Here is a 27119-nt window from a genome sequence, read left to right as displayed (position 1 = left end):
GAAAATGCAGAATCAAAGATGGGCAGAAAGGCAGAGCCCCTTTTCCTGGCAGAGCTGGATAAATGCCCCGCTTTGAGTGAGCAGGTACAGAAATCAGGAGAGGGAAAATAGGTTCATCTACTCGATCGCCTCCATACTTCTCACTCTGGACAATGATTCAGCCAACTCCTATTAAGGCAAGAGTACTCTTGGAAGAACAGGAACCTCTGTCAGTTACCCACATAATCAGCTCAGTTCTTCATTGACAAGGATGCCAGACAGTGAAAGAAAACCAAAAGGAAAACAAAGATAAAAAGCAGATCATTACTGCCCGGCCAGGTGTGGCTCAGTGGTTGAGCATCGACCTAGGATCCAGGAGATCGAGGTCTTATTCCAGGTCAGGGGACATGCCCAGGTTGCAGCTCAATCCCCAGTCAGGGGTGTGCAGGAGGAAGCTGATCAATGACTCTCTCATCATTGATGTTTCTATCTCTCTCCCTCTCCCTTCCTCTCTCTGAAACCAATAAAGACATATTTAAAAAAAAAAAAGCAGATCATTACTTATTTTGTTAGCTTAATGCTACACATTGATTGAAGGTAACTAGAGAACATTTACTGAATCCAGGGATTGCATTTTGGTATCATTGTAATTATATTTTCTGAAGTGTTCAATGTAAAGTATATAATTTAAAAAAAACACATTTAAAAAAATATATATATTACCTACATAATCACGCCCCTCAGGTCAGGCAAAAACACACATATTTTTAAATTTAAAAAAGCCCTGGCTGGGTAGCACAGTTGGATGGAGCACTGTCCTGTACACCAAAAGGTGGTGGGCTCAATTCCCGGTCAGGGCACGTATCTGGTTGCGGTGTGTATGAGAAGCAACTGATCAGTGTTTCTCTCTCTCCCTCCAACCTTCCACTCTTCCTAAAATAAACAAACACATCCTCAGGTGAAGATTAAAAAAAAAAAAGCAGATCAGACTCCAGAAGAAACACGTTAGGTCCCAGAAAAACACCTGAAAAGAAATTCTAACTAATATCCACAGGGAGATTTGAGAGGCAAGCAAAATCACAACGGAAGCAAACTGTAAAGGAAGAAGTCAGGAAAGAGTTCTTAGAAGTAAGAAATACGATTGCCAAGATGAAAAACAAGGAAATAAATAAAATGGTAGTGAAGTAGGGTATAGGGGATACAGACACACATTTGCTTATATTTTTTAAAATTAAGCAATGGAAGAATAAATCAGAAACCATTAAAAATGTTTTCCTATGAGGTATAGAAAGACAAAGCAGGGAAGGAAGCCATACTTCCCTCAATCTATCTTGCTTTATATAGTTTTTTCTTTAGAACCATGTAAATATTGTGTATCTTTTAAAAAGTAAATTTTAAAAATTCCTAAAAATAAAAAACACAAATGAACTTGAACTTCTTATCAAGAAGGTTTATTTCAAGTAAGCAGTGTTTTGACTGTACCTCTCTTGTGTTATTGTCAACAAAGGAGAAGAAACACGGATATGAAATCAAGGAAATAAAAATCCTTTAATCTTTTATTTGAGTTTGAGGTATCAGCCTGAAATCATGATTTATCTTTTTCTTTCCAAAAAATACATACTGCCCAGCCGGGCGTGGCTCAGCAGTTGAGCGTTGACCTAGGATCCAGGCGATCGGAGTTCAATTCCCGGTCAGGGCACATGCCCGGGTTGAGGGCTCGATCCCCAGTCGGGAGCGTGCAGGAGGCAGCTGATCAATGACTCTCATCATTGATGTTTCTCTCTCTCTCTCTCCCTCTCCCTTCCTCTCTCTGAAATCAATAAAGATATATTTAAAAAAAAACCACATACTTACTCCACAGAGAAGACCTAGAATTCACATCACAATTGCAACAAATGCCCCAAATATGATTTCCCACCAAAAAGAATCAGAGCTCCTTACAGAAATGGCTGATTCTAGATCTATGGCCAGAAACAAAAAGATAAGCCCAGGAATTCTTATTAGGCCAGAAGGAGGGAACCCATTTAATACTACCTGGCTAATATCAAAAGGACCCAGAGTCAACCTGAAGGAAAAGCTCTATTAATGGCCAATAATGGAACAATTTAGGAATAAAAAAGAATAACGCTTCTAGAGAAAAATTCATTAAATATATAAAAATTAATGAGTCTGGACTTGGCAATAATTTCTTGAATATGACACCCAAAACACAGGTGACAAAAGAAAAAACAGGCAAACTAAACTTCATCAAAATTAAAACTTTTGTACATCAAAGGGCACTTTCAACAAACTGAAAAGGCAGCCCATGGAATGGGAGAAAAACATTTGTAAATAATATATCTGAAAAGGAATTAAAGTCTAGAATATATAAAGAACTTCTAAACTCATGATCACAGGCAATTGGATAAAAAAAAAAACAAAAAAACAGTCCAACTGTAAAATGGGTAAAGAACTTGAACAGAAATGTGCCCAAAGAAATAGACAAATAGCCAATAAGGACATGAAAAGATGCTTGACATTACTAATCATTAGGGAAATGCAATGCAAAACCACAATGAGATACCACTTCATATCCACAAAGATGGCTATTATAAAAAGGAAAAAACAAACACAGAAAATAACATGTTAGCAAAGATGTGAAATTAGAACCTGTGCATTGCTGGTGGGAATGTAAAATGGTATAGCCATTATGGAAAACAGTACAGCAGTTCCTCAAAAAATTAAACATAATTACCATATAATCCAGCAACTCCAAACCCGAGTATATACACAAAAGAACTGAAATCAGGAGCTTCAACAGTTTTTTGTACATCAATGCTCATAGCAGAAGTAGCCAAAAGATGGAAATAAGCCAGATGTCCACCAATGAATGTATGGATAAACAAAATGTGGTATAACCATACAATGGCCTATTATTTAGCCTAAAAAGGAAGGAAATTCTGATACATGCTTCAGTATGAATGAGCCTACATTCATCCATGTGGCAAGCTACCTCTCTACTTGTCAGGCCATTGGTTTGCAAAAACCTGGCAGTGGTTGCAGTATCTGGCCTTAGGATAGCTGCTATGGGGAAGAAAGCAGAGATCATGACCTCTACTTCCAAGGTCACAGCTAGGTAAGAGGATCATCAAGCACTTTCTTTCTCAAGTTCAGGCTTGAAATCCATGGAGAGTGCTGGCTATTTATCTGGGGGGCCTATCTTTTATATGTTTTACATGTTTATCTTTTATATGTTTACACCATCGTTCACTACACACACACACACATACACACACCTGCTCTTTTACAGTTTCAGGTTTTGCAACTAAATTTACCTCGCCAATATTGATGATCAAATATAGATGAATCCTTCGAAGAAGATACATAAAACGGCAACAAGTACATGTAAAGATGCACAACATCATTAGTTATCAGGGCAATGCAAATCAAAACCCTAAGATTCCACTTCACAACCACTAGGATGGCTATAATAAAAAAGATGGACAATAACAAGTGTTGGCAAGGATGAGGAAACTGGAATCCTCATATGCTGCTTATGGGGCACAGGTACTTTGGAAAATAGTCTGGCAGTGTGTTAAAAGGGTAAACATAGCCCTGACCGGTGTGGCTCCATGGTTAGAGCATTGGCCTGTGCACTGAAGGGCTGCTGGTTTGACTCCGGGTCAAGGGGATGTACCTGGGTTGCAGGTTCCATCTCAGCCCCTGTTGGGTGTGTGTAGGAGGCAATCAATCAAATGTCTCTCTCTCTCTCTCCCCCCTCCCTCCCTTCCACTCTCTTTAAAAATCAGTGGGAGAAAATATCCTCGAGTGAGGATTAACAGAACAAAACAAAAGGTTAAACACTGAATTACCATGTAATCAAGCAATTCCATAACTATGTGTATACCCAAGAAAAAGGAAAAACATGTTTACCAAAAACCTGTATATGAAAGTTCAGAGCAATATTATTCAAAATAGTAAACAAGGAGAAACACAGAAATGTCTATCAACAGATAAATGGATAAATAAAATGTAATATAGGCATAAAATGGAGTAATATTTCTCAGGCATAAAAAGGAATGAAGTACTGACACGTGCTACAACATACACTGAGCCTGGAAAGCATCATGCTAAGTGAAGGAAGCCAGACAAAAAAGGGCACAAACTGTATGATTCCGTTAATAGGAAATGCAGAGAGCAGGCAAATCCACTGAAACAGAAAGTAGATTAATGGCTCTGTAGGGCTGGGGTGGATAGGAAACTTGAGGAATGACTGCTAATGAATATGGTCATTGTTGTTCCTTTTAGAGTAATGAAATGTTCTGAAATTAACTGTAATGGTAGTTGTATATCTCTGTGAATATACTAAAACTCACTGAATTATACACTTTAAATGGATGAATTATAATGTGAGTTATATTTCAATAAAGGTGTTGTTTATTAAAACAACAAAAACCCATGAACGACTCCATAAACAATTACCTCTGCAGAAAAAAAAGATACAGAAAATTCTTTCCTCTCTAGTCCACAACAATGTAAATTTAAATATCTCTCCTTGATAATGTGGAGACACTACAGGAAATTCTTTAGGGAGATTAGTGAAGTTATTGTCTATGAAGTTCAAAGCCCAACCATTTCTATGTTTTTTTTTTGGCAGTTCTGAATGACACAAGCCATATTTAGAAATGTACTGCAGAAAAATGCTTAGAAGACTTTTATTCTCAACATTCATAAATTAAAAATACCTACCCAGACAAGAGAAAATGTCTAAAAGATTCAGTTCTCTCTCTTATTAGGACTGTCCTTTTTTGGATCCCTTTCTATGTTATCAAATTAAAACAGTGATATGAAAACATGGTAGGTCTCCTAGCTCTCCTCTTCCCCCTGCTATTCTTAGTTGCTTCTGTGAGCCCCCCACTCTCCCTCTGTCTGACAGGCCTTAAGCGTTGTGTGGTTACCCAGAGCTCTATGCTGTGCCCTGTGTGTTTCTAAGATCAACATATTCTCCCTGGGCAGGGTTCCCCAATCTGTCTCTCTAACCCAGATCTTTCTCCTGTGCTCCAGATCCCAAATATCTAGATCCCTACTAAACAGGTCTCCACGACAAATGTCCAAACCAACTCTCCCGTCTTTCAGTGTTCCTTCCCTGCCTTGGTGAATGGCATCATAACTTACCTACCCGCACGAGCCAGAAACCTGGGAGTTATCCTCTACTCCTCACTCACCTTTATATCCAGTTAATCATCTAGTCATATCCTTCCTGCCTTCTTATTATGTCAGGTCTTTTCTGTCTTCACTGCCAACCCAAAGTTCAGACCATCTTCACCTCTTGCCTGAATTACAGAGAACCTCCTGTGTGATTTTCCAAATGGCCAGACTGCTCCCCTCTGGTTGCTGTGTGATTGTTACAGTCAATTTAATCAAGTCCCTCTTCTGTGTAAAATCCATATGGCTCTCCACTACACTTCCCAACTTTCTTATACCACTACTCCCAATCTCTGCCCAACACTACCCAGTTCTTGCTGTGCCACCTTCCCTCTCGCCATCTACACACTCAGTTCCCTCTGCCTGGAAAGTTCTCCTGGCTTACTCTCACTCCTCCTGGATATCTAAGGTAGACATCACCTCCTCTGGGAAGACACCCTGACAAAGACTAAGTTAGAAGCAACTCTGTGTGCTATCCTAACACCCTGCTTTTAGCTCTGTCTCAGCATTATCTCTGTTGTACTGTACTGTATCACAACTGCCAGTTTCCTTTGTTTCCCTGCCACCGCCAACCCGCAACATCACAGAGCTCATTCAAGATATTCGAGAGTGCTAAGTACACTGTAAACATTCAACAGATATTTGTTGAATGATTACTTCATTCTTTTTTAAAAAAAATATATCTTTATTGATTTCAGAGAGAGGAAGGGAAAGGGAGACAGAGAGTTGAAACATCAATGATGAGAGAGTCGTCATCGATCGGCTGTGAGCCAGCAACCCAGGCATGTGCCCCGGCTGGGAATCGAACTGTGATCTTTTGGATCTTAGGTCGACGCTCAACAGCTGAGCCACACCTGGCCGGGCTGATTAGTTCATTCTTAATATTATTTAATTGCTATTTCTAGCCTTCACACAGTCAGCCTTGCCATCCATAGAGATAGCAGTTAAATGTTAGATATAAGGTTCTGCTTTATTAAACAAACAAACAAACAAACAAACACTGCTCTAGCTGGTTTGGCTCAGTGCTTAGAGCATCAGCCCACGGACTAAAGGGTCCTGGGTTCGATTCCAGCCAAGGGCACGCATGTACCTCGGCTGTAGGCACAATTCTGTCTGGGGGCATGTGAGAGGCAACCAATTGATGTGTCTCTTTCACATCGATGTTTCTTTGCCCCCCCCCCCCCACTCTCTCTGAAAAAGCAGTGGAAAAAATATCCTCGGGTAAGGATTAAGAATAAATAAATAAATGAAAATAAAACTTAACCTTTAAAAAAAAACCCTACTGATGACATATCATGTTCACACAAGAACTCCTCAACAAAATGAACCACTCATAAATTACTACAATGGAGCTTTAGATACATAATCTCATTTTTAATGCTCACTAGAACTGTAAAATAAAAACCACTGATATTAATACTGAATGGGTACTAAGTGCCAGGCATTGTGCTTTGCACTTACACTTGCTACCTAGTTTAATGCTGACAATGACCCTATGAGGTAGTCGAGGCATATACAGAGATTAAATGAGTTCTTCAAGTCCTTGCCACTTGGATAAGGTAGTAGTCACCAACAGAGCTGGATTTGGGGCCTGGTTGTCCTCCACCAGAGGCTGAGTGCTCCATCACTGTACTATTCCGCCTCTGTCAAACATCTGGCCAAAGACATTCTGTTTCTCACTTTTGGGAGATGATTTAAATAACGCTGGAGGCTTCTCAAAATTGACACAAAGTTGAGCTGGAGCAATAAAAAGTGATCTCTTTAGATCATACCCATTGCATTGCTCATGATACCCAAATTCAACTCTCCCGTCAAGACCTCTCTGCGGACTAGACTCCTAAAACATCTCCTCAGGTCCTTCAAATTTATCCAGTCATCCTTCCATCCCCCGCTCTTCCTGCTGTACTGACTGCCAACCTGAGCCTTCACTTAAGGTGTCACCCCCGTCCCGGCTCCCTGCCCTTCTTCTCCCTCACATTCAGCCCTGCCAGTCCCGTCCACCACAGTTCACACACAGCTGAGTCCTGTTCACCTTTCTATAGCAATTAGTCCATATGTTAGCTGCTGTTGCTGTGACATACTAAATGCCTCTCCTTCTCTCTTTTACACTGCACTGTTCAGCTTCCAAGTGTGGACGAAAAGGGGCCACATGCTAAACGCACATGCTCAGGGAAGGCCTGAATGGTGGCCTTGCAAACTCAGAGGCCTAAAATAACCACAAAGGATGGTCCGAAGCTTAAAAACTTTTTCACTAAAAGCAGTCTATGATGGGTAGTCATGCCCTAAGGCAGTATTTTCCCTTCACAAAGGTTAATTTTCACCTTAAATGAGCCTGTCCGTTGTCTTTTGCATCTGAGATAACATACTTGATTAATACATGCCTTTCCAAAACAAAGTTATTTCCGTTTTTTCCAGGCCCTCAATGCACCAGGGCAGAGACCAGGAATCTTTTCATTGTTATTAATATCTTAACTGTTGACTGTTAACTATCCTGTACCCACCTATGTAAAAGAAGTGTGTGTCTACCATTTTACTTTTTATCCAATCCCAGAGGTTTCCCTGCTTTGCCTTCTCCCGCCTCCCTAACCTATCACCAATGGATTTCATGTAACCCACTTACATCTCCCCCTTTGATTGTGATCTATAAAGCAAGGTGCAAAACTGCCATTCTCTGGAGCATATTCTCAATCTGCTGAGGTTTTGGCTTCCTGGCAATTGTCCACAGTTTAGCTCAAATAAACTCGCAAAAATTCTTCACAAGGAAATAGCCTTCCAGAGCAAGCATTTAAAGCTGAGAATGCCTTTTAATGAGGACCAGAAGCCAGGCTAACAGATGCTCAGGCCCCAGCTCTTTCCATGAAAGCACACAGAAGTTATATCTCAAAGCTGGCTAATGGACAAGAGCAAAATCTCAGTAGCAAACTAAAAATGTCTGAGAATGTCAGATACTGGAATTAGAAACTAACAAATGGCTCCAATCCTAAGGAACCAAACATTCTATTTTATTCCATTTCACAAAATTAGTAAGTCAGCATTCATTCCATTAACACAGCAGTTCTCAACAGTGGAGATGAGTACACAGCACACACACGCCCCGGGGACATTTAGCAATGTCTGGGAGCTTTTTTTAAACCCTCGCCCGAAGATACGTTTACTGACTTGAGAGAGAGAGGGAGGGGGACAAAGAGAGAAAGAGGGGTGCCTCAGTGTGAGAGAGAAACATCGATCAGTTGTCTCCCCAATGCACTTCCACAGGGGATCAAACCTGCAACCTAGGTATATGCCCTAACTGGGAATCAAACCCATAGCCTTTTGCTGTGTGGGACGACACTCCAGCCAACCGAGCCACTGGCTGGGGCCAGAAATATTTTTTGGTTGTCATAAATGGAGGAGTGCTGGTGAGTAAGGCCAGAAATGCTGCTAAATATCCTACCATACACAGTACAGCCCCCTGTCCAGCAAAAGACAAGGAATTATCCACCCAAAAGGTCAACAGAGCTGCTAATGAGCAACTGCTAAACAACCGCTTTGAGCTCCTTCCATATTCAAGTTACCTAATGCATAAAAAGTTACCTCTTCCTGGGAAGATGATACAAACTTCCCCATAAATTAAGCTACAACAGGTACATAAGACAGTAAGAGGTATCCCTGGAAAAGAGGTAGGTAAATGCTAAATAAGTGGTTTGGAAAACAAATGCCATGAGTTTAGAGGAAGGAGGGTGCCACAGAGGCTGAGGCCCCATCAGAGATTTCAGAGAGCAGACGGGGCTCCTCAGTTCAAGCCTGCCAGTCAAGGCCCCCAAAGTAACCAGAATTCGCCTTTCCAGCCTTATTTGTAACAGGTCCCTTTAACTCAGCCTTTGCTCCTGCCACTCTGTTCACCCACGACAGCAGCTGGTCCGTAGGGCCACTACTTCCCACCCCTACTGTCACCACTGAAAAACCCCTCACCTACTTCACAAAAGCTCTGTCCTCCAGCTGGGCAGCACCTGCTCCCCACCCCAAAGCTGAGGGGGGTATATGGTCTTATCAACCCCGTGGTGTTCCTCTGATTCCTACAGGAAGGAGGCAGTGAAAGGACAAAGAGGGAAAATGCTTTATTTAAATGGCTCAAGCCCTAAGGCCTTGCCCTCTTCCCACCTAAAGTCAATGCTTAGCAGCAGCCAGGAGCTGCCTCATTTCCTGTAGTTGCTCGGTAAAAATAGGAAGTGGGGGAGGAAGTTCACAAAGCAGAAACAAAAGTAATCACTGCCCAGCTTCCTGAACACAAATCACTGAACGGGGAGGGTATCATTAAAACATCAAAACGGAAGGCAGGCATGGAGAGCCAAGGCCAGAGGAAAGGAAGCGTCACTTCTGGGTCCACCGAGCCCAGACTGCCCCAAAGAAAAATATGTGCAAAACTGGATACTAGCCTATTATACAGAAGCAGTTTCCAAGGAATTAATTTAATTAATTAAAAGCATGTTAAAGAATCACGTGAAAACCCCTGAAACATTGAAGTCCTATCAGTAAAAAATGTCATTGCAGAAGTTTCAAGGAGACTAAGGCTAAATTATTATTTTTTCCCTTTTAGTCAAGAAGTAGCTACTAAAACTGATGTTAAAACAGAACAAAATAAAGTTACTAAATAATTGACCGTCTGAAAAAATCTGAAGTCCATGTTATCCTACCATAGAGCTACCAGAACTCAAGTATATAGAAAAAATACTATTAAGTAAAAATTCTAATCATAGAATTCTAAATAATTCTAATAAGAGCTTGAATCCATCATAGTTAAAATAAAGGTGCTGCCCAGCCGGGCGTGGCTCAGCGGTTGAGCATCGACCTGGGATCCGGGCGATTGGGGTTCGATTCCCGGTCAGGGCACATACCCAGGTTGTGGGCTCGATCAATGACTCTCTCACCATTGATGTTTCTATTTCTCTCTCTCCCTCTCCTTTCCTCTCTCTGAAATCAATAAAGATATATTTAAAAAAATAAATAAAATAAAATAAAATAAAATAAAATAAAATAAAATAAAATAAAATAAAATAAAATAAAGGTGCTTCAGCCCGGCTGGCGTGGCTCAGCAGTTGAGCACTGACTATGAACCAGGAGATCGAGGTTCAATTCCCATTCAAGGCACATGCCCAGGTTGCAGGCTCGATCCCCAGTAGGGGGTGTGCAGGAGGCAGCCGATCAGTGACCCTCTCATCACTGATGTTTCTATCTCTCTCTCCCCCTTCATTCCTTTCTCTGAATCAATAAAGATATTTTTAAAAAAAAGAAAGAAGACTCAAGTCTTTAAAATAAATAAATAAATAATAAAGGTGCTTCTACACCAGTCCCCCACCAACTTGGTCAACCCTGTGAGTTGAGCCTAATAGGATGCAGAGGCTAACAGTGCCTGCTGTCAGAGAGCTCCTGGTCTGCCTCCACCTGGTGACACCTAACTGTGTTTTGTGTTGACAGTTGCTCTATAACAACTTATCACCACAAAATAAGACATTCCTCTACAAAACAAAGGAAGTTTTCATTAGCAGATTTAAGAACTTTTATATTTGGTAATCTACAAACAACTGGTAATTCCATTTAAGCAGAAGAAAAAATTTCTAACCCCAAGTCAACAGAGTTGACAAATTTAGTTTCAAAATAATACAGGTTAAAAAAAATAGGCCAAATGTTTTAAAAAGTCATACAGTTTAATTTTGTTTAAACTGAGAGTATTTTGGCAGGGGTAGGGAGGGGGAGAAAGAGAAAGATCAATGGCTAGTTTAATTTTTTTAAATAGTTATTATATAAATAAGTAGAAAAGGAAATGAAATAGAAGGTAAACACCATATCTTTAGTTTCATACAAAGAAAAAGAGTGAACATTTAATTTTTTAAAAAAATCCATCATTACTTGGTCCTACCAAGGACAGACGTACCTACTGTCTTTTCTGGTAATAAATCAACTTACTGTATTCTAAGAATCACGGTTTAGTCTTCTTATGAAGGCAAAAGACTAACTCTCAAAGCCTGCTGCCTTTCAAACAAAACAAGTATTAGAACTTTAGAAATAATTTTATTAGAGGAACAGTCTGAGTTCAAAAAATCTTTGTTAAACAGAAATCTTCAAAAGAAGAGAGAAAAAGGGGTGGAGGGTGGGGACAAAGCCTTGTCAAGAAGATTTATCTATAAACAACTACCACACATCACCAAAGGGTGAACAAAGTTGGCTCTTAAACTTCGGAAAATGTTTGCTCAGGTAAAATGAAGTTTTTATCTATAAACTAAAATGGCTTTGGACCATTAAGACATTTCACATCAGATGCACCCAAGCACTATGAAACATTTCCAAACACAAATTGTGCTGCTTGATGGAAAGTAAAGTGTAAATTAAGGAGTGAGAATAACTACTTTTAAAGTATATCATTTTTAAAAACCACAAAGCACTGATGTAATTTTTAAAAATATTTTTAAATTGATTTTTGGAGAGAGAGGGAGAGAAACATCGATGTGAGAGCGGAACATCGATTGGCTGCCTCCTGCACACCCCGTACTGGGATAGAGCCTGCAACCCAGGCATGTGACCTTACTGGGTATCGAACTACTTGGTGCACAGGATGACACCCAACCAACTGAACCACACCAGCCAAGGCAGCACTGATGTGATTTTTCAAACCCAATTTGTTAAAAAAAAAAAAAAAAAATTCCAAAAAATCTTCATCTATTAAAAACCTGCAGTTTATTTTTGTTATATGTTACAGTATGAAAAAGACTTGATCCACTGAGCTCTATTTAAGCCTAATTTTAGTCCAGTTATCCAAAAAGTTTCCAAATTTGAACAAGCAAGCTGAACTAGTGAAAACTAATGTATCCATTCGCAAGTTGTTTAAGAAAACTTAAAATTCTCTAGTGCTACTCATTCATAACAACTTGAACTGTGGAACTTACCCAAAATTAACCTCAAGTGGGAAAGACAAGTATTTATCAAGAAGCACATATACAAATGGGTAAATCAAACTGTAATTTGGAAATTATCTTACTACAGAGAGGAATTATATAAATTTTGGATAAATATGCTTCAGATCCTGGACCATTTCTGAAAATTTAAGGCACCCATAAAATTTTATCAATGGGTAATTGTAGCAGATCCCTCCTCCAGGCTGGGACACTGACGCCAGTGTTATACACCCAGCAAGCCTTCCCATCTCTGAGAAAGAATAGCAAGCCCGTGTCACAGGGAAGGGCCCATTCTTCCCTCTCAAACATTGCAGCAGGTTGAACATTTTGAATGAGGACATTAGAGTCTCCTCCCCACCCCTCCCACAGGCAGGGAAGATAGCCTTACAGAGCAGTGGCTCACCAGACTGGCTTCCAGGATGTCACTAATCTAGGCCATGAGCCTTCGCATACTTAAGCATTTACTAAGGTCCTACTACGTGCAGGGCACTGCTCCAGGTACTGGGGATGCGGTATGACAGTCACAATTCCTGCTCTTTCTAGGAGCTTACTTACAGCCATAATAGACGAAAAGAAAATGCTCATGCTGTTACCTTGTAGGTGAGATGCTCTAATACAGAGATTTCATGAAAATAGGCACTGCCAAAGTACAGTAGTTATAGTTATGGGTATGGGAGCCAGACTGACCTAGATAAGAATTCCTCTCTCAGTGATTATCAGTTGAATAATGGCGCTTAATAACTCTATGCCCTTAGGCAAGTTACTTGAACTCTTGGGCCTCAATGTCTCAGTACTGCACAGAAGATGAAATCCATGAAGGACAGCACTTGGCAGATTCTGAGTCTCACTCAGTAAATGGAAGCGAGCACTCTGAAGAAGCCAGGAACTAGTCAGAGGGCAGCATTTTACCTTCTACTGAAATCCTTCATTCTGACCTACCATTAGTAAAATAAATAAACCCCCTTTCCCCCAAACTACTGCAGAGCTACAACTACTTTAAAAAATATCACTTACCTTCCTGCAGCTCTAGCCCCAACTCCCAAAGTCCTGGAAACAAACGAAAAGGGGTGCTGCCCTGTGTCCTCCAGAGGGAAGGAGGCCACAGCTCCTCCCATTTCCCTGCCCACTACTCCCTCCTCTTTCAGCCCCTGCAGAGGAATTACTTAAGCAGGCGGATGTAGTGTATGTATTCTCTCCCACCTTGAGACTCAGGGGCTGAACAGGTAGGTCCCTGAGAGCACCTGAGAGGGGCCACTTTCGCCTCTCCCTGCCTAGGTTACCAGAGCCTGCAGCAAGTACTCAAGTCTGGGAGCCAAGCCAGCTTTCCTCTGCCTGTTCTCAGGCATACACGTCCACCTCTGGGACGTGGGAGTGGGGTGGGAAAAGACTCAGTATTCCCAAGTTCCCCAGCCAGTCATAATTACCATCTCACTAGCACCTAATCCTCAAAGCATTTTTAATAAGAAAATCAGATTTTTTTCAGGTAATATTTAGCTTTTTAATTCCACACTCAAAAACTTTTCCATTATGATTTTTTGCAACTACCAATTTGAAAAGGCACATATCTGACAGTGGCCCACACTCAAGTCAAAATGGTTTTAAAGCCTGGCCGGGCGTGGCTCAGCGGTTGAGTGTCAACCTAGGATCCAGGTGATCAGGGTTCGATTCCCGGTCAGGGCACATGCCCGGGTTGCGGGCTCGATCAATGACTTTCTCATCACTGATGTTTCTATCTCTTTCTCTCCCTCTCCTTTCCTCTCTGAAATCAATAAAGATATATTTAAAAAAAAAAAAAAAGGTTTTAAAAAAAAGGCAATACATTGAGCAATGAATCCTAGAAACTGACTCAGGAATATGGGGGCCTGCATTCAGGATGCTCACTGGCAGCATTGTCTATAAGCAACAACCTGGAAGTAACCCATATATCCTGCATTAAGGGAGTCATTAAATAAATTACACAGAGACACCTTACCACCTGAAAGATCAAGGTAAGGCCACATTTCACAAGCCCAAGATGCTATCATTTATAAATCATTATTTTATATATGCTAAGAAAAACCACATAGCAATGACCTGAAATCCCACGGCACATCCCAATTTCAGTCTCCCTCAAGGCTCTGTCCTGTCTCATTCCTCTACCTCAGTCCATCTGGAACACACATCACCCTTAGAACAAGTCCCTTTGTGCTCTTTTCTCTCCTTTCACTTTTTCTAGAAGTTACTCATAAATTTAAGATACTCTGTTTCAATGAAACCATCTTGGGCCCCTTCAGTTCCCCTGGAGCCTTTCCTGAGCTCCTGCAGCCTCCACTGCCACTGCTCCTTTTAGCTTTGTGTGCCTTCCCCTTCCAAATGAATTGTTAAATGCACAGAGACAGAGGCTGGATCCATCTTCACATTCACTGCAGTGCACAGAACAGGGCCATAATACCACCACCACCAACAACAACAAAAAAAAGAAAACCTGCATCTGTCAGGAACTGTTCTAAAGACTCCACAATATTAACTCATTTAAGCCTCACTATAACCCCAGGAGGTAGATACTATTTCCTCCCCATTTTCAGACAAGGTCAAATGAGGTAAAGGAAGGTTATAACTTAGAGGTTAGTGACTAGTAAATGGCAGAGGCAGGACTCAAACCCAAACAATCTGGATAAAGTCCTTGCTCTTAACCTCTATGTTACATTCTCTAAATGACTATCTACATAGCAGACATTTAAATTTTTATTTTTATTAATTTTTAATTGAAATACAATACACAGAGTTAAAAAAATTTATATTATACAACAGTACACAAGAAAAGATAGGTCAGTCTAACAGCCTAGATTTCTGGGGCCTCATCCCAAAGGCAACCACTGTTTCCTTTCTATTATTCCAGACATTTTTGCACTTTAGACACCTATTTCACATCTCTCTTTCTTTCCTTCCCCCCCCTTTAAACAAATGGGTACATATACATATTGTTCTGCATCTTGCCTTTTTCACTGAATGGTATTTTTCTGAGCTTGATGCATATCTGCACCCATGCAGTTTTATTCAATTTTAAGATACATGTATTTTCACACTTTGACCCAAGATGGTTTCATGAAGTCAGGGGATCTTGGTGGGCTTCGGCTTCATTAGGGAACAGGAGTCACAAAAGGCTTTTAAATGTGCAAAAGATATCCAGGGTTAGCCTTCCAGAAATGTGCACGCTGCATCAACACAGACCTATTAGGTGACATTCAACATGTCACTTCTATAAGAGTAATAACAAGTACCTACATCATAGGGTTGTTATGAGGGCTAAACCAGGTAATATACACAAAGCACTTAACACAAAACCTGACTAGCACAGTGAGTGTGAGAAATGAACGCTGCACCCGAGGCACTGTTGGTGCCCAGTTATTTAGACCTTGTTATTATTTCTTCAAGAGCTAGTCCCACTTTCCTCTCCAATCTCACTTCCCTCTACCCTTTACCCTAAATCTCCAGCGGCTCACCACAAACTCATGCTTGCTCACATGTATGCCTTTGTACTTGTCACTGCCCCAAGTGTGCTGGACTCACTAACCTTTTCCCACAGTACTCAGCTCAAGTACGGCCTCCAGCAAAGTCTTCCCTAACAACGGTAGCTGGATTCTCTGGATGACCAGTTTGGGAAGAGCCTATCTGTCATGACTTCCACCTTATAGTGCTCAGCTTTGTCAGTGCACCCATGTTCAGGGGAACTGACTCAGGCTCAAAGACAACTGATGTATTAACCAGAAGGCCAGTTACTAAGTTTATAAATACTGATGAGAGCTAATACTTACTGAGCACTTAGCAGGTGCCAAGGCAGCCAAGAGGAAGGTGTTACTATTATCCCCATTCTACAGATTGAGAAACAGATTAGCCAGCACTGTAAGACCAGGATCTGACCCAAGCAGTCTGGATGCAAAGCTCTCAACAATTCACATTCTCTCCTTGGCAGGAAATCTTCACATGAAGCCATGTTCTAATCAGAGTATTACGAGCATGGAAGCAAAGTAAAGCAAAGCTTCTCCTAAAGGCATCAACAGGGATGCACCCATCTGGTAGAGGCCCAGTGGGAACTACACACAGCCCCTCTGCTCAAGGCCCCCAGACAGTGCTACAGACGCATCACCCAATTCCTCTCCTGGACCCACCACCTCAATTTCCACAGACACCATCCCAACCCCCTTCTTCTAAAAAAGACAGTCTTTCTTTTGAGGATACAAAATTAAGTTTAAGCATTCAGGCTACAAACGCATTCCAATCATGCTTTCCTGGGGTTATAACTCGGTCATTTTGATAGAATTTAAAAGTTTTCCTTGAAATTCTCCAAACTACATTTACAAAATGTCCCTTGGCTTATATCTTTTCTATAGATAGCTGTTTTGTGTAACATTTATTCTGATTTCATTCTTAGATGATCACTGATTCATTCATTTAACAAAAACTTAATTGTTCCCAGAACACTGTGTTCTAGGCCCTGCAAATAACAGCCGTGAGTAAAACAGGCAAGATCTCTAAAACCTGGCCGAGCTTCTACGTGTCTCCTGCTTCTCTATGCACTTACAATGTTTTATGGCACTAGCTTATTTGATTTTCTCCCCCAGACTGGGCCTTGCAGTTTTGTATTCCAATTTTCCAGTACAGTTAACTGGCCTCTACTGGAAAAACTTCACACATATAAGCTAACTAAATTCACTGGATTTCATCTTTCCCATCCAGGGTGGAAGCAAATGATGTCTGAAGACCCTGAGCAAAGGTACAAAGTTTAAATCAATTTGTAGGGATAGAAAGCGTGTGACAAATATAACCCAAATCAAGAAGGTAGAAGAGATGTTGATATGTCAGCTAATAAGAACCTTCAAGTCATGAAGGATAGGACACGTTGGGAAGTAGTGAAAGGCTCCATCACCTGGATAAAGTATGGCCTCAGGAATGTGTGCAGGGTCAGTTAGAGGGAGATCTAGAAATCACCAGCAGCAAAGTTTGAGTTGGGGTTACTGAGTGGAGGAAGGGTGAGAAGGTGAAGTGTGTCTCTACCTAGAAGTCACATACCAAATGAGTGGGAAGGAGCCTGCATTGAAGGACAAGGGTGGAGGCATGAAGCTAAGCCTTAGAAAGTGCTCCCAGGCAGACGTGGGAAGGAGAGAAGCAGCAAAGACCAGTGAAAAAGCACAGGCACAAAGTTAAGAAAATGACCACAACAGCTCCAAGTCAAGGAGGTCAACCAAGAAGAGATTCACAGCAGCAAGAAATATGGCTCACCATGCCAAATATTTATGGCCAAGGTCAAGGGAAATGAGTAAGCAGCAGCCACTGCATCTATCAATCAGGGAGCCCAGCCCTCAAGAGGACAGTTTCAGTAGAGATCCAGGCATTTGAAGCACAACCCCCGACACATGCAAGCTCTCTGTGAACTTATACTAAGAGAAAATGGCATCCTGCTTTTTCTGTAACTCCAAAATAAAAGCGATCCTTGTTCAAACTAACATTCTTTGTCTACCTAGGAAGGCTGTCATTTTCCACTAAGGAAAAAGTGACAGGACAAAGTCACAGGAGGGAAAGGGAGAGCAGTGGACACCCAACCCATCTGACTCTAACTCTCAGATACAATTATCTCCCCATAGACTGGAAGAACCACTCAACGTAAAGCTGGTGTATTAGATTTCAGGTTTTCAACAAAATAAACATTTAGTAAAATTTTCAACAGAATCGTGTGCAACCTGTTTTAAATTTTTTTTTTGTTTTAAAGAGGATGCTTAAAACATGTTGTCTTCAAAAAAATCCAGAGATAATTTTAGATTGAAAAATCTAGGCTTGCCAAGGGAATCTGAGAACTTTTCTATCTTGGTCTCCAATGCTAACCTACGTATTCGTGTGCAAAAATAGAGGAAGATTAGAATCTCAAATGCCAGACTGAAAAGCTGCCACAACAAACCTGAACTCTTCCTATGGTTTGTTATCTTGTCAGCAAGAAACCAAATGAAATAGCAATAAACTACACTTTTTACTTTAAAAGATAAAGAGAAAATAACTCTCAAACATGAAGTAATTCCTGGACTTGTAAAGGAACATGATTTTAAAAAATGCTGTGAATGAAATTTAGAAATAGCATACACAAAATCTAAGTATCAAATTTGTAAGTAATCCTTTTACAAAAGCATACTTAGGCCTTTAGGTCTAAAATATGACAAAATAGCCGTTATAACTTTTCAACAAAATCAGGACAACTAACCCATTTCTTAAAATATCTCATATCTTAAACCAAAACCAATTCTTAAGTAGATTAAACAGCTACAAGTTAAAAAAACAAAATCCCGTGAAACAAGAGGTAAACAGAATTTTTTAACATTAAGATGGAGTATTTTTTCAAACATGTCAACAATGGAAAAACTATGTATTTTTCAAATGAATGTGTTACCTTTTCCCTTATTCGTAAATTTATCCGATAACAACAATCAGACAAATCCTTTTGACACAATTTATCTTGTGACGAACTGGAAACAATCTATATGTCCCTCTGCCGGGCCCGGTTAAATTTATGATATGCAATGGTATACCATTAAGTCCATAAAAATAATACATGACTCTATTTGTTGATACCACCAAAATGTTAGCAATGGTTGTCACTGAGGGATAGGCTGGCAGATGACTGTCATTTCAAAAAGTATTGCGGCAATACTTTCTGTGTTGTCTTGAAAGCGGGGAGGGGAGAATGACTTGATTTCATAATGGAGGCGAGGGGCGGGAACGAGCTATTTTCACACTGCCCCCTCCCCAAGCTGAGTGTTTATCTGGCAAATTCGTAAGGACTATAAACAAAATTCTTATCATGCCAAGCAGGCACGCTTCCCTCCTCGCGCCGCGCCGCGCGGCGCAGGAAGACACACCCCTGACCCTGCGCTCGCCGCACGCGCGTGGGTCCTTCATCCCCGCCGCCCCGCGTCCTCCGGGGGCCCCGCGGAACCGCCCCCAGCCCGGCGGCGCCGGCCGCGAACGCCCCAGGCACCGCGGGGCAGGTGCGCGCGGCCGGCCGGGCGGCCGCGGGGCGGCGCGCGGGCCACGTCCCCAGCCCGTCCCCGCGGACCCCGGCCTCCCACAGGCCGCCGTTCCTCCGCCGACCGCTCCGAGGGCTTCCGGGAGCCGGTCTCGGCGCCGGCCTGAGGGAGCTCCTGCCCCCGCCTCGCCCCCCCCGCGGCTCCGCGTCCTCGGGGTCCCCGCCGCTCCCCCGGGCCCGGGCGCGAGGCAAGAGGCCCCTCCGGGCTTCCGTCCGCCCGGCCAGCGCCCCCAGACCCGGCGTCCTCCACAGCGGACGGGCAAGGGGCGGGAGCCTACGGCTCGGCGCCCTGCGAGCTCGTCCAGTTTCCAGCCCCGGCCGCGACCCGCCAGCCACCGGCCGCCCCCCCGACCCCCGACCCCCGACCCCGCCCGCCTGCGCCACGCAGCGCCCGCTCGCGCCCGCTCCTCACCTGCGACGCGCCCCGGCCCCCCGCGCACCGCCCGGACCGGCTGTGTACACCGGAAGTGACGTCTGCGGCCGGCCCCGCCCCGGCGGACGCCGGTGTGGCTGCGGACCCTGCCCGTCGGAGCGGGACCCCGTCGCGCGAGCGGGCGGAGGCGGCCCCGGGCCTCGCTCCCCGGGGCCTGAGGACCCTCCTGCGGGACGGCGAGGACGGGGACGCGGCCGGGCCCGCGGGGCCACCGCAGCCCTCCACCGGGACTCGGCCTCCGGGCCGGGTCAGCTGCGGCCTCGGGGGGTTATTATTGGGACTGATCACTGACATATTGAGCGCTTCCTAGGTGCCAGGCCCTCACCCTCACAGGTTTAGTCTCTGGTGGCGGAAACAATAAAATTGTCACAAATACGCGTGATGACAGAGTGCCAACTGTGGCAAGTGGTAGGAGGGGAAAGTGGAAGAGGGAGGGAGCGTGTCCCCTGACCTAGAGAAGGCGGGTAATCGGGAAACTCTTTGCCCAGGGAATGGGCAGGAGTGGAGGTCTTAAAGGGAAGAATAAGGGGAGGGGGGAGCTTGGAGAAGCTGGGAAAAGGGACTTTTCCGCAGGAGAAAACAGCAGGTGTCTTCAGGGGCTTTGTATTCAAGAAACTAGGGTGCTGAGGTCTTTCCTGAGAGATTGGAAAACTGAGTTTTAAGCAAGGGGTGATTTAACCATACTTGTGGGTTTAAAGGACGACTTGGGCTGTATTGTGGATGGCAACGGTGGATGTAGATTTGTGTGCCCATGTCCATAGCATTATTCATAATCAAAAAGGTAGAAGCAACCCAAGCGTCCACCGATGGATGAATGGATAAACAAAATGTGGTATATCCATACAACAGAATATTATTCAGCCTTAAAAAGGAAGGGCATTCTGACATATGCTACAAATGAATAAACTGAAGACATAAAGAAGTGAAATAAGCCAATCAAAAAATCAAAACAAGTACTCTATAATTCCACTTATATGAGGAACCCAGAATAGTGAAGTTTATAGAGACAGATAGTAGAGTGGTAGTTGCCAGGGTAGGAGAACATAGAGAGTTTTTATTTAATGGAGACAGAGTTTCAGATTGGGAAGATGAAAAAGTTCTGGAGATGGATGTGGTGACAGCTGCACAACAATGTGAAGGCCCTTAATGCCACAAAACCATACATTTAAAAATGCTTATGCTTGGCTGGAGTGGCTCAGCGGTTGAGCATTGGCCTAGGATCCAGGAGATCTCAGTTGGATTCCGGGTCAGGGCACATGCCCGGGTTGTGGGATCGATCCCCAGCAGGGTGAGTGCTGGAGGCAGCCGATCCATGACTCTCTCATCATTGATGTTTCTCTCTCTCTCCCTCTCCCTTCCTCTGTCTGAAATCAATAAAGACATATTTAAATAAAGAAATAAAAATGGTTATAATGGTACATTTTATGCATTTTCTACCTCAGTCAATCAATCAATCAATCAATCAATAGATGTAAAGATCAGTCAGGAGGCTATTTCGATTGTCCAAGCAAAAGGTGATCCTGATTTAGACCAGAAACTCCACAAGTTTTTGTTTTTGAACATCTGTCAGATAGAAGTTTGTCACCTAGATTTTATAAAATATATATATGCACTAATATGCCATTTACATTATGAAACATACATAAAAAGAATTTTAAAATATAAAAAAAAACTATATATATATAAAGTTCTAAGCCCTGGCCGGGTAGCTCAATTGGTTAGAGCGTGGTCCTGATACACCAAGGTTCTGGGTTCGATCCCCAGTCAGGGCACATACAAGAACCAACCAATGGCTCGGCTGGGCGTCACCCTGTGCACGGAAAGTTTGCTGTTCGACTCCTGGTCAGGGCACATGCTTGGGTTGTGGGCTTGATCCTGGGCAGGGGGTGTGCAGGAGTGTGCAGGAGGCAGCCTATCAATGTTTCTCTCTCACATCGATATTTCTCTCTCCCCCTCTCCCTTCTTCTCTCTCTAAAAAGTCAATAAAAATATTTTTAAAAAGAATCAACCAATACATGCACAGGTGGAATAAATCGATATTTCTCTCTCTCTTCCTCTTTCTCCCTAAAAATCAATTAAAAAAAAAAAGAGTTCTAACAGGTTCTTCCTGTTTCCCAGTAGACTGCCTTCTTGCATTAGTGGGTATGTGACCTCACTCTGAAAGCCACTCACAGACTGTGGTAGTGGCAATGGGGAGTGAAGTCAATAATTAAATAGATATGGAGAGTCAGGAGGGGGAGGAATCCTCAATCTCTCCTGGTTTCTGGAACCAACCACTGTAGTGGTGACACTCACAGTGGGGGGAAGCCCCTGAAGAAACCGTATCTGGAAGGGTGGAAGATGGGGGGAAAGGCCATATGCCACTGTGAACATGAATCCAAGAGGAAGTACTAAGTAGGCCCTGCGATGGGGGTCTGGAGTTTAGGAGAGTGCTGGGGATGTCCCTGGCGCTTAGGTGGCCATTGAACTGCGGTTAGGAGCTGCAGGTGGCTGTAGATGGCGGGGAGGCTATTTGGAGGTTGGATTTTTAAGGCAGAAGAGACCGAAACATGTTTTGATGTCAGGAAGATCCGCTTGATAAAAAGAGGGTAAGCGTACAGGAGAGAGATGATCTGGTTCATCTTGTGAGATTCTGAAGAGGCCTGAGGGGGATCTAAAATGCTTTACAAGCCCTGGGTGGGTTGCTCGGTTAGTTAGAGCCTCCTCCGGTTACGCCAGGGTTGCGGGTTCGATCCCCAGTCAGGGCACACACGGGAGTCCACCAGTGAATGCATAGATAGGTGGAATGGCAAATCAATGTCTCTCTCTTTCAAATCAATGAAAATAATAAAATAAAATACTTGACAATGGATTACCTCAGGCTGCAGCAAAGAGTGAGGGGCACGTGGGGACAGAGGTATGAGGAGAATGGAAAAGGTCTGAAAGCAGAAAGGTGAGCTGACAGGAGAAATGTGGTAGAATTTCTCAGTTGTACTGAGGATCTACTATTTCCGATTGATAACCATTAGTTCAGAATAGAACCCTCTTTCTGATTAAGTGGCTTGTCCCAGCAGCTTTCAGGGAATGTGAAGAGATGGAGTGACAGCGAAGGGAGGTGAGAGTGTGACTGACGCGATGGGCTGTGAAATCCAAGCTCTGGGAGGAGGGATGTGAGGTGAAAGAGAACAGCTGGGTTGGAGGAAGTGTTCCTGGGTGCTGCTATCTTCTTATGTAGGCTGGAAAAGGGACCAGGGATGATGGTGGCTGGCTTCTGAGTGGACCAACTGTGGCTCCTGTAGTCTCAGGACAAGTCTACCTTATATTTGGAGGTCCTAGCTCCCACTCCAGGCCACAGAAGCCTCCAGTGTCCATGCCTAGAGGCACCTGCTAAATGCCACAGGGGACTTTAAAGAGGCCCCCTTCCCATGTGGCAGGCTCTGACCCACATTCCAACCACTGCTGCTCACTTCACTCCAAACACCATGGTTGCAGAGTAAGGTGCTGGAAATCGCTCGTGCCTGGCACCACCTGGGCCCCTTCTGTAGGCTTCAACCCAGGCCAGGAGGTCCTGGAGACCCATTCAGCCATATATACAGTTCTTATTTGGGCTCAGTGTGAACATTGCCAACCTTGGGTGACCTCTGTGGAGCTCTGACCTCTCCAGCTTACCTGAGGACATTTTGTAGAGTGGACTTACCAAGTCCTCTTTGTGAGCACACCTAGTTATCATACCCACCTTCTAGAGGTTAGAACTATTTGTTTTCATCCATCAAACACATTTATATAGAGAAGGGGGAGGAAAAGACACCCATGTGCCCACCACACAGGTTTGAGACACTTGTCACCTCATGGACACCTCTATTCCAAGCTCTCTTGTACCAGAGTGCCAAGAAAAGAGGTTGGAGCCCAAGGGGTTGAGATGGAACCCCTGTCTTCAGAGACAAGCTGTAACCCTCCAGCTCTCCAGAGATGGTCTTTTTGAAGCCTCAACACATACACAGGGATGGGATGGCACCTCTGAGATTGTCAGACCACACCTCAATTTGCCACTTTGGAGGCTAAGAAGGGCCAGGCCAATGATAGGGTCTATTCCTGAATCCACCCAGCACCCTGTGTATCTGGTTAGAGGCAGAGCTGGAACCAGATCCTGTGGAAGGGATGAGTCTTGGAGGTCACTGCCCATGAGAAGAAAGCAGAACAAGGTTTCAGAAGCTCCCCAGTGACGGAAGAGCCCTGCATTAGTGAGATGGGCGAGAGGTGTACCTTGACCTTGGCATGAGATGCCTCCTCTTACTGAGAAAATAAAAGCAGGTTTGCTATGGCTAGCTTTCACGAGGGCTTCACATTCCTAACCTCAGAAGGGCTGCAGAATACAAACATCCCACCTAGAGGGGCTCATGAGGGATTACAGAACTGGTTTTCTTAAGCAGGCAAAGTTCCTGCTGTTGGTCTGTGCACCCTTCACGGATGGAAAAGCCAGGGCTTCCTGGCTGGGCTTTTACACATTAGTTTTTAGCGGGCTTGTCTGAAAGAAGAGCCTTCAGGGAAGGCGTTTTTACAGCCAAGTGTTCTTGGAGGCAGGGGGAGGAAGGGCAATGGGTTTCAGTTTAGAGAGAGTAACATTCCTACTTTACCTTATCAGTCTCCCTTGGACAGAGTGTGGAAGCTGCAGGATGGGCTGCGAGCCCCAGGAGGGGTAGCTGCATTCCAGAATCCACGGGGTTTGGAAGACAGTCTGGAGAGGGTTGGCCAGACGTTCTGTTCTGCACACAGAGCAGCTGGCTGTCTGCTGACTATGAAGAGACTGGGGCGAGGCCAGTCCAGTCTAGCTCGGTGGTGTGGCCCAGGCAGGAAAGGGGGTGAGGGCAGTGTGGGTCATGTGCTGAAGAGGAAACCCCCCCCATCCCCCCAGACTGCCTCCCTGAGGAAGTCACTCCTTACCCCTCCCTCCTCCTGAATGTAACCATCTGAGCATCCTGTTATCCTTCCTCCACCCCACCCGCCACTGGCTGGAAATGGCTGTGCTGTGGCCAAGAGGGCCTAGCCAGGCAGAGCCATTAGCTTCTGTCTCACCCCCTACTTCCAAGATGCCAGGTTGCCTTGATTGTTTTGAGGGTTTGGGGCTAGCCAGGGGCCTGGAAGATCCCTGATGTGTGGGCTGGACTGCAGGACTTCAGGCTCCTTCACCTGGAACCAGGACAGGAAGCCTGGTACCACCTTAGGAAACGTAAGACACAGTGAGGAGGGGCTGCTGGGGGACTCCCTGAGGGCTCTCCAGAGCTTGATGAAGCAGAGGTACCTGGATGTATGGGGAGCTGCCAGATGGACTAGGGACCACTCTGGAGGCTCTGCCCACCATTTATCAGCTATGAAGGTCTACACAGTGGAGAGGGATATTTTCTAGGCCCCCCTAGACTGTCAGGGATCCAAGAGCTTATCACCAGAAAAGGAAGGAAAAGTATACTGGGGAGGGAAGCAGGCAAGGTTCTGGTGTTGGTAGAGCCATAGGGGCTGTGGCCTTGAGGTCAAGCTACCCTGAAAGTCAAGGGCAGCTCCAGTCTGTTTTACAACCAAAAGAGCCAAGGCCCTGCTCTCCTCAGGTTCGAGTATATGGACCTGGCCACGGGCATCACCCTAGTTGTCTACGCTGTGGTCTAGCAAGATGTGTCTCTAGGATTGTGAAAGGATAGTTTGCAGAGTCAATCCTGTGGCCTTATGAAGAGTTTGGACTTGAACATTCAGAGTTTTGAAAAATTAAATTTATGAGCAGCCCGCCCAGGCGTGGCTCAGCAGTTGAGCATCGACCTAGGATCCAGGAGATCAGGGTTCGATTCCCGGTCAGGGAACATGCCCGGGTTGCGGGCTCGATCAATGACTCTCTCATCATTGATGTTTCTCTCTCTCTCTCTCCCTCTCCTTTCCTCTCTCTGAAATCAATAAAGATATATTTTTTAAAAAAGAAAAAGAATAAATCTTATTTAAAAAAATAAAATAAAAATAAATTTATGAGCAATCCCTCAGATTTGCAAGCTTTCCAGGGGTAAAGATAGAGGGGCATGAGAGACCTTCTCAAGTCATCTGGTTGGAGAAACAGGAACTCTGTCTTCTTTCCCGAGTGTGGGCAGACTTTCCTTTTGGTTATCAAAATGTAATAAGTCCGACACCTTGTCTCAGAAACAAGAGAGGATTTATTAGCCCTAACAAAAACAGCACTGTGGCCTCTAGAATGGCTGTCCTTGACAGCAGTCCTGATGCCTGGGAGTAACTTACAGACTGCCACCCTGCTGCTTCACTGCCCCCTCTGGGTACAGTGGGAAGGAGGGCATCAGGGGCTGGGTCTTCATTTCTTCAACACATAGTGCCAGAGTCCTCCAACCCAACAACTCCCAAGTTGGAGCTATATGGCTCCAATCAGAGATTTTTACATGTGCTTGCCCCCAGTTACAGTCTAGTTAGCATCCCAACTGGGTCTTCAATTGCCAGCAAGCAGGAAAAGTAAAGCTGCCACTAGCTGAGTTCCTGGTGGCATTGGTTGGTGACTTGTACAACTTTGGGGACTGGTCACAGAACCTGGACTCCCTCCCAAAGAGATCTATGATACTTAAGTTGTGTTTGACGTAGGAGCTGGATGGCAGGACCACACACAACAGACTTCCCCTTCATCACAACAGCTGGCTGCCTCCCATGTGGAATTTGGGGAACGAGGTGTGCCAGCTAAGTCAGAGAGCAGTGTGTGTGAGCAGTGAGTGGTGAGAGGGGTTTCTCCCCCACTCATGAGAGAGAGAGAGAGAGAGATGGGCCCAGACCTCTAGCCTTCTCAGTGCCCCACAATGTTGTGCCTAACCTTAACCCTAACCCTGATCCTAACCCACAGACCTGCCAAATACTCGTACCTTCCACTTAGGGGCAAAGCTGGGCAGAAGTAAATAACATTTTAAGCCAAGTTACTAGAAATATTTGAGGAAAGGCTGAGTTTATCAACTAAAATTTGGCTCTTACCCTACAATGGTTTCACCACCATGCAACACGGCTGTTAGAGTGAAAATAATGAACCTTGCATGTGCGACACCATCCAGTTCTGAGATAACAATGAGGATCTAAGAGGGAGCTGATGAAACTAAAAGCCACCTTTGACTTGCCATAGCTTTGAGCTTCCTACCAGCTAACAATGATTAAGAATCACCAAGGAGACTGGGTTTATTTAAAGGGAGCCAGGTGGCCTTAAAAACATATGGAGAAACCCTGAACGTAAAACATCATCTCACATAAAGCCTATCAGATCATTAAGAAGAAATGAGATTACTTCTCAAATATCCTGTGATCTCATAAAATTAATAAGTCAAGCTGTTCCTGCTTCTGCACAGGCAAATCCAAGAGAACCGAGTCCAGAAGCTGTCACAGGTTTGACCCCCTCCCAGAATGGGCCTCTGGTTGGAGGGCTCTTTTTTAAAAAAAAATTTTATTTAATGATTGATTTTAGAGAGAGAGAGCATTGATTTGTTGTTCCACTTATTTATGCATCCATTGGTTGATTCTTATATGTGCCTTGACAGGGGATCAAACC

The 27119-nt window shown here is 44.0% G+C and overlaps 1 protein-coding gene across 7 annotated transcripts in view; it reads right to left on the bottom strand.

The window, feature by feature from the left end:
• Positions 1 to 24254, bottom strand: part of GARRE1 (granule associated Rac and RHOG effector 1) — a 76646-nt gene extending 52392 nt beyond the window's left edge. Inside the window, exon 1 of one of the 7 annotated variants that reach the window (XM_081117920.1) lies at positions 24190 to 24254. The gene's annotated coding sequence lies outside the window, so the exon portion shown is untranslated. Of the gene's footprint in view, positions 1 to 3293; positions 3315 to 9118; positions 9196 to 19555; positions 19609 to 24189 lie in introns of those variants that run through there. The other 6 variants (XM_081117916.1, XM_081117915.1, XM_081117914.1 and 3 more) reach the window with 6 other exon arrangements.
• Positions 24255 to 27119: the final 2865 nt, after the last annotated feature.

The sequence above is a fragment of the Miniopterus schreibersii genome (assembly GCF_964146895.1).
Source record: "Miniopterus schreibersii genome assembly, chromosome: 18".
Classification (NCBI taxonomy): Eukaryota; Metazoa; Chordata; class Mammalia; order Chiroptera; family Miniopteridae; genus Miniopterus; species Miniopterus schreibersii.
This window is presented reverse-complemented; position numbering and strand designations above follow the sequence as displayed.